The following is an 8,661-nucleotide window of genomic DNA, read 5'->3' as shown; positions in this document are numbered from 1 at the left end:
GTGTGTGTGTGTGTGTGTGTGTGTGTGTGTGTGTGTGTGTGCAAGTATACATGATTGTGTGTGCATGCTTGGTCATATGTGTGCCTGTATGTTTCTGGGAATCAGACTCAGGATTATACATGCTGAGCAATGACTTTACCACACAGCTGTATCCCCGCCATGCAATTAAAAAGTCACTTGCATATATGTGAGTGTGTATGCATGCACACATGTGGGTTCGTACATGTACATATGTATATGTACATATATGTGTGTGTGTGTGTGTGTGTGTGTGTGTACATATGTGTGCATTAGAAGATGGAGCTGGAGATATAAGTGTTTTAAAGTGCTTGCCTGATATGCAGAAATCCCTGAGTTTGACCACCTCCGGAACTACAAAAAATTAAAAATAAGTAAAGCTAAGTCAAGTTTTTTGTGTGTGTACCCTGAGACCTCCACACCACCTTTTTCGCCATGCTCCCTCTCAAACCAGCTTCATTCCCCCTCCCCAGTGTTTGCTGGTGCCTCCCTCATTATTCCCACTGGATAACCTCACTTTTCCACTTTGATTTGTGAGACACAAGAGAGGCGACACCTGCTACCGTCCAATCCCAGCACTGCGTGGGAGCCAGTGGGGCCAACAAATGGTCAGAGAGTCTCCAAGCAGTCAGCATACTGGCTAAGGTCTGCAATTCCAGGGCATAGGAAGTTGAGGCAGAAGGATTGCCCTGAGTTGGAAGGTGACCTATGTTATTATGTGAGATCCTGTCTCAAAGCCAAAGCAAATCAAAAGGCCCTCCAAGCACTTGCTTCTATTATCATTCCTTCCTTCCCAGACTCACATTTTACATGGAAGAAGAGTTAAAAGGGACACATGCAAGCTTTTATTTTTTTAAGGTTATAAATGACCCCAGAGAATAAGACACCTTAGCAAACACTAATCACAGAACAAAAACCTCTCAGATCAAAACTTTTTCCAAACTCATCTTCACTGGCCCTTCTAACCCTTTCATCGTGGAATGCCAGTAGGTAATTAATTCAAAACTTAAAAACACCCACACAAGAAAGAAAGTGACTTTTTTAAAAAAAAAAAAAAGTAACTGCAGAAGAAACCTACTAGTGGTTAAAGAACCCCTTCCTGCCACAAAAGCAAACAAACAAACAAAAACAATCTCACTAAATAAGCATTTAAGTGAGGCACTCCACAACTCCACAGCTGCAGAGCAGTTCATCATGGCCCTGCGGAAATAAAAACACCCCAGACCACAGTCCTCTGTGGAAGCAACTTATACACCCCGACAAAGCTCTTTTACTCAGATTGGAAAACAAGATCCCGTAACTTCCTTTGGGGAAAGTTTGAGTAACTCTAGAAGTAAACAAAATCTTTTATATAAAAAGAGGTTTATTAGGTGGATATGGAGAGAGAGAAGGGAGAGCAGGACATGATGGGGGAAAGAAAGAGAGAGGGGAAAGAGAGAGAAAGGACCAAGAGAGTGTAAACAAAATCTTAACCAAGTTTTAAACTGATTCCTCTTCAGTAGGCCACCAGGTGCTTATTGCCTTCCTCCATCCAAAAGGTCACCCCTCTTCCCGCCCTCCCTTCCGATCAATGATAGAAACGAATGCTAGGAGGCTCGCAAGAGCAGACAAAGGAACGGAGTAAGTCCAAATTGCAAAGGCCATCCCAGGGATCTAAATTTGTTGGCGCTGTGTCGCAAAATGTAGGGGGAAAAAATTAATTCTAATCTAAAATTAAATCATCAGTGGCCAAGCATGGTTTTACTGGGGGCGCAAGCAAGCGACCTTAACAAATTAAGGCGGAAATCAAGAGACTCACAACTACAGGAAGCGGTGACTCACAGCCTTCCGAATGCTGCAACCCTTTAATACAACGCCTCATGTTGTGGCGACCCCCAACCATAACATTATTTTGTTGCTACTTCATAACTGAGATTGTGCTGTTGTTATGAACCGTAAGGTAAACACCTGATAGGCAAACCCCTGAGAGTGGTTGAAAATCACTGCTCTAGAGAATGACCTCTAATAGGATCATGCCCAACACTGTTTATCAGTTAATTTCTTCATCTGAAATTTGTGAGTGAAACTGATAATGTATTTAAATTATTTCCTGGATGCCTTCCACCTCCAGAGACTCTCCTCCTCCCCTCCTTGTTACCCTCTTCCTCAAAACCTTGTATAGACAATTTTATAGTACGCACTCAGAAAATCATCAACTTTATTGTTACACTAACTTGCAAAAATACTTTATTTCAACCCAAATCAGGAGTCTCTGTTTTTATAAAGTCTTTAAAATAGAATTTACAGCTGGGTGTAGCGGACACACAAGTCTGTAATCCCAGCACGTGGGAGATGGAGAAACAGGAGTGTAAGACTGATCTCAGCGACACAGTGAGTTGGAGACCAGCCTGGATACGGGAGACTGTCTCAAGGAGAGAGAGAGTAGCGCTTACTGGATTACTAAGCAAACGCACTCCTTTGAACTCAAGATGTACATCTTGAGCTGGACTGATGAAAAGAACAGACAAGACAAACAAAAAATGCTGGAAATTTGTTTGTTTGGTTTTTTTTTTTTTTTCTTTTTATGAAAGTGGGTAATGACAAGGGAAGCAGGGGGTTGGGGGTGGCGTGTGTCCTGCAGATAAACTGTGTTAGGTTAAACAAACAGTTAGGAAAGACAGTTTTGACTCTATCCGTCCTGAAAAGAAAATATCCAGTGGTATCAGGTAAAAGGGAATTAAGTTTTAAATGAATGGTGTCCTTCAGGAAGATATTTATTTAAAACTCAGTTCACCGTATGTGACTTAAAGAGAAAGATGGGATCTATAGGTACAGTCACAACTGAAGAGCTAAGGAGTTAGGGCAGAACTTACTCAAAACACACATGCTTTTCCATAAGCTCAATGTGTACCTTTTGTAACAAACTTTTTAAAATCCCCTGACACACAGTTCTCATGGCATAACTTTGAAGGAAACAGTAATATTTTTTTTCATGGGGAAGGGAACAAAATTGGGGGGTTTGTTTGTTTGGGGGTTTTGTTTGGTTTTTTGGGATAAAATCTCTCCACATAGCCCTGGTTGTCCTGGAACTCACTATGTAGACCAGGCTGGTCTCAAACTCACAGAGATCCCAGGCACTAGGATTAAAGGTACTTACCACCATGCCTGTCCAGAGTCTTAGGCAACAAGAAACAACCCTTCCCAAGAGAAAACAAAACAAAACAAGGTATGGCCCTGTTCTTGCTGCAACTCCTTGCAGCACCTGTGTTAGAAAAAAAAAAAAAAATTGCAACAGAATGCCACTTTAAGACCTTGGGTTAGTGATAGACAGATGGCTTAGAGGTTAAGAGCACCAGCTGCTCTTCTAGAGAACCTGGGTTTAATTCCCAGCACCCACATAGCAGCTCTCAAGTGTTTGTAACTCCACCCCCAGGGGTCCCAACACTCTCACATAGACACATGCAGGCAAAACACCCATGCACATGAAATAAAAATAAATAAATCATTTTGCAAAATTGAAAGAAGTTGGGTTAGCTACTGCAAGGTTGAGAAAACACGCCTGTATTCCAGGACAATGGATAGACTGCCTTTAAGTCTCTAAAGTATTTACAGGGTAGGGTGGTGCACACCTTTAATCCTCAGGCAGAGACAAGTAGATCTCCAGGAGTTCAGACCAGGGAGCCTTGTCTGCATAATGAGTTTCAGGCCAGCGAAAGCTACAGAGTGAGATCTTATCTTAAACAAACAAACGAAGACTTAAATAGCTGCTTCTGTCTTAGAAATGCCCTTCGCTCCACAACCCAGTAGCTGCTCTGAAGGAAGAAAAAGAACTTGAAACCAGCTGTCCTTGGTTGAAACTAGCCCTTCCCGATGAAGCCCGACCCAGTAGCATTGTTGTGATCTGCACAACTTCAGAACTGGAAAGCAGGGAGTGGCAACGGGGGGTTAAAAAGCCCAGATCTCAGAAGGCTGAGGCAGGAAGACTGCAAGATCAAGGCCGGCCTGTGCTAGAGAAACTCAGTCTCAGGAGGGGAGAGGAGAGGGAGAGGAGAGGGAGAGGAGAGGGAGAGGAGAGGGAAAAGAGAGGGAGAGGAGAGGGAGAGGAGAGGGAGAGGAGAGGGAGAGGAGAGGGAGAGGAGAGGAAAGGAGAGAAGAGAAGGAAAAGGAGGATGGTGGGGGAGGAAAAGACTAATAAATAATTATCATTATTCGTCTCAGTAATTCATATCGCAAAAACTTGAGACAGTTGCCGTTTTAATAACCTGTCATCTAAAAATTTAAAGAGAGAGAGAGAGAGATCTGTGGGGGACGTGAGCATGTCAATAGGGATGGCATTACTTTCCCCTGACATGATTCAAAACCTCAAATCTCTGTGGAAGGGTCCCATTACACTTTTATGTATGTTTCTTTAAAAGCTATTTTATGCTTCATGTGGTTCAGGGGAAACTATGGAAACTTCTTTTCATGCACAAGAAGTCAGTAAGTTTCTTAGCCCTCCCTCAATATGGTCATGGAATGTCATGCAGCCCTCATCTTTCTTTAAGAACATTGCCAGTGTGTCTCCCATACATGCTTTTCCTACAGCAACTAGTCTTTCAAAATCTAAAATAAAATCTTCATTTGTCAGTAAATAAATCCCTGCACCCCTCCATTATACCATTAATAATCTGTATGTCTACTCCAAGTCTGGCCTTTTTTTTTAAATTTGAGTACAGGGAAAAGCACATTGTTTTGTTTTCAAAAATAATTTCAAAGAAAGCAATTTCAAAGCTACTCGATTCTGCCTCCCAGATGCTGACCACATTTTTAGGAAATGACAGGTAAGTGAAGGAGATTAACAAGGGGAAAAAGTGGCTCCCTTAAATAAAGGTTCTATCCTACTGGGAAAAGATGAGGGTCTCTTTGGCTGTTTGGTGGTGTGTGTGTGTGTGTATAGTGTTTGTGCACAAGTGCATTCAAGAATATGCATGCCTATGGTGTGTGATGATAGGAGTGTGTCATAGCGCGACTAAGAAGGTCAGAGGACAACTCGAAGGAGTTGGCTCTCCTCCCACTATGTCCGTCCTGGGGATGGACTTCCTGTCATCAGCCTTGGAGGCAAGCACCTTAACTCACTGAGCCATCCCACTGTCCTGGGACTCTTCATTTTGACATCCAGTTACATAAAATGCTTGATCAAGGTTTCTGAACAAAACCCCCTATTAGGCACATTTCTGAATGACCTCCCCGGTGTCACACGGGCACTATCTCCAACCTGCTTCACAGGTGACCTTTAAAACCAAATCCAAAACCTCGCAGTCCTGTGCTCAAACATCTTCTGCCCACTCTCCCATCATCCCGCTTTATTAGAGACATTTTCTGAAGATCTCTTGCAGCTCCTTCTTAAGTTTCAGGATTCTGAATAGGTTGTTTACATCTTGATTGGAAGATTACATGGTTCAGAAGAGACCAAGTCTTTACAACTGCTTCATGCCGCATTTCTCTTGAATTAATTTCCCTATTGTAAGATTAAATATAAAAGATAAAAAAAAGACCCCTATGGGCCAAATTAAGATTTACATTTAAAGCGATGTGTCTGGAAAATATTTGTCTTGGCACAAACATTTTGGCTTTGCCATCCTCCTTCCTTCAAAAGTGCTCGAAGCTTATCAGAAATCTAAAATGACTAAGCAAATTAGGGGGTATGCATAGGCGCTTCTTTTCCAATTAGGAAGAATTCATGTTCCTGCCTTTATTCTTGTTCTCAAGTAATCAGACCTCTTCTGATTTAGCATATAACAACACATATTTAGTTAATTAAAAAAAAAAGTTTCAGCAGATTAGTTGTATATGATACAGAGGGTTGTTCAGCTGTTGTTCTTAATCCTTTTACCCTTCCCTCCAAAATTCTACTGACTACACATTTTTTTAGATGTAATTTATTTCCAAAGTCAAACCAAAAATTAAAAAAAAAAAAAATCCAATGTCTATTGAATGCCTTTTGTTAACCAAGGTATTCCTGGTGCCCATTAATGGTTAAGTTTCAGCAAGTGCACCTTTGAGGCTGCAAAACCTCAATTTAAACTATGCACGTGTCTCAGAAAACATCTTCAGATTCAAATGCCCTAGGAATTATTCTGCAATTGATTAGCATCTAAATAATTAGATTTGGAGTTCTCTCTGTTTGAAAGCTGTAAGAAAGAGGGAAGTTGCCTAAAGGCAGGAGTTTCTCCTGGGGACTTCGAGGTGACCTCTCACCCATGAGAGTGAGGCAAAGGGCCAGGAGAACTTCTACTAGAGAGAGACACATATAACCTGCCTAGCTAAGGAAGTGCTATTTATTATTATTATTATTATTATTATTATTATTATTATTATTATTATTATATCCTTAGCTCATGTGTTACAAGTAGCAGTTTTAATGCTGGGTGAAAAAAAAAAATAAGAGAGAGAATGAGTGCCGGGCAAGAATGACTCCTATGCCATGCAAACCTCCAAGTTTCATTTGGAAAATGCACAGTAGGAAATGCCCCGACTAAATGCCACTTCTGCCTGGAGATCACAGAAATCACAGAAATCACCTCGAGTTTCTGAATTCTTTCCAGTACCTGTTTCTTGGTAGATTAAGTGATTAATTTAACAGCCACACACTTTTCAGTGTTGTTATTTTTATTCTCTGTTTTGTTGTTGCTTTGTTGTTTTTTGTTTGTTTGTTTGTTTGTTTGTTTGAAGGGCTAAGCATCAAACCTAGAGCCTTGCATATGCTAGGCAAGCACTCAACCATTGAGTTACAGCCTCAGCCAAGCAAATTTTTTAAAGGCTAATGAATGAAATATAAATCAAGGCAATTAACCTAGAAATGGACTGCAAGAGGCACATATACAAGCACACATAGGCATATATGTGTGTACTCAGTTTACTTCTTGCCAATGATATACAGTCATGCCATATCTACATATTATAAAAAAATCCCATTGAGAAGAGGCTCAGTCTACCTAGAAGAAAAGTCTGCTAGTTAAACACAATAGATACTAGACTATGTCACACTCACCATGAACATAATAAAATTCTCATATGTTTTAATTCATTTACGCATGCTTGCATTTAATATGCTTTGGGACCATGTCTATAATTAATATGATTTATGAGAAAGAAACACTTCAATATTGGGGGTAAGGCACACAGTTTTTTCCTTCTATGAATGAAAAATAAAACAAAATAGCTCAAGGAAAAATTGTTGGCCCGTAGCGTATTATGGTGGGCTGACAGAGCCCTGAGTAAACTTGGGAAGTTAATGGTATCCTCTTATCTGACCCTGACACATTCGCAGCATGTAATTTACAGAAGCTCTGTCCAGGGAATCTTGACAAATGTTCCTAAGGATGTCAGGGCAATGTCCATTCTAATGCAAAACAGATGTGGGTCAGACACCCTCATTCATCACTTAACACAACTCTTTCCACAAGGAATAGCATTACCTGCTGTTAACTCTTCTCATTTCAGGGACTTTCTCAGAATCACAGTAGCCCTCTAAAGAGTGTGTACTCAAACGCATGGCCACTTACTTCAGCAACTTGTCTAAGAACAATCATGTTCTTAGACAATCAAACGTACATTAGCTTCGGTCCATGTCTACTTCAGGATATGTTTGCCAAATACTAATTGACCCTTTGGGATTTAGGATTTGAACTATAGGAAGGGAAAGCTCTATGTTTGGGCATCCTTTGGTGCTTGAATGAGATGGCATTTTGGAACGCCTCCCTCATTTCCTATAAACTCAGCCTGCATTTAAGGAAATGCAGAGCAGATCCATGCTGATAAGCATCTACCCATGCAAGCTTCACCTCACGGAGCCCCAACTGCATACATAGCTCAATCTGACTCTCAAATACAAATCTACATCACCTCCCAGCAATGGGTTCAACTCCACTTTCTCAAGGACAGGAAGTGAGATGCTGCACATTCACTTCACCCTAAAACTTTTCCCTCCACCCAGAGCTCAGACAAGATGGAGGATAGCTTGAAATGTAGTGGTTTTGATCGTGGGGCTCTGTTTAGATCAGAGAATTGCACCCAAACACAGCCAAGTGACTCACTAGGACCTCTGTCTTCCCTTTGTCCCTTTCTCTGCCCTAACTAAATATTAGTAGACAGTTTGTAGCCTTTCCTTTAAAATTAGTCATCCCCCTGCCCACCCCCAAGTTCTTAGAGAGGGGACCAAGGATGTGTGCAGGTGAGGGGTATTTCTGACATTAACTAAACACTTACTCACCTGTACAAGACTGAGCTATTTTAAAGATAAATGGACCATGAGCTGGGTTTCCACCTGTGCTATCAATCACTCATTACTTCCTCGGAAATGTTCCTTTAAATGTTGATAGTTTGGTATTCAGGGAGTTATAAATATAGTCATGTGACATCCACAGAGGCTAAAACAAGAAATCCTGCCTGAGAATCAGAGAAGGGTTGACTCTGAACTGGGGGTTTTCCCACAGAGGCACACAGGCAGGGGATCAGCTCCACAGGGGCCATGTATGAATCTCAGAACAGATTATAATAGGTTAACTAGAACTTTTAAAATGGAAGCTGCTTCAATGACACACAAGTATTGTATTGTGTGTATGAGAGAGAGAGAGAGAGAAAGAAAGAAAGAAAGAAAGAAAGAAAGAAAGAAAGAAAGAAAGA

The 8,661-nt window shown here is 41.1% G+C and overlaps 1 protein-coding gene across 2 annotated transcripts in view; it reads right to left on the bottom strand.

Moving 5' to 3' along the window:
• Positions 1-8,661, bottom strand: part of Pax3 (paired box 3) — a 95,055-nt gene that overhangs the window by 1,219 nt on the left and 85,175 nt on the right. The gene's annotated exons all lie outside the window — the stretch shown is intronic.

The sequence above is a fragment of the Psammomys obesus genome, unplaced genomic scaffold (assembly GCF_907164565.1).
Source record: "Psammomys obesus unplaced genomic scaffold, mPsaObe1.curated_primary_1811, whole genome shotgun sequence".
Taxonomy (NCBI): Eukaryota; Metazoa; Chordata; class Mammalia; order Rodentia; family Muridae; genus Psammomys; species Psammomys obesus.
Note: the sequence above shows the minus strand (reverse complement) of the source record. Positions and strands in the feature narration are given on the sequence as shown.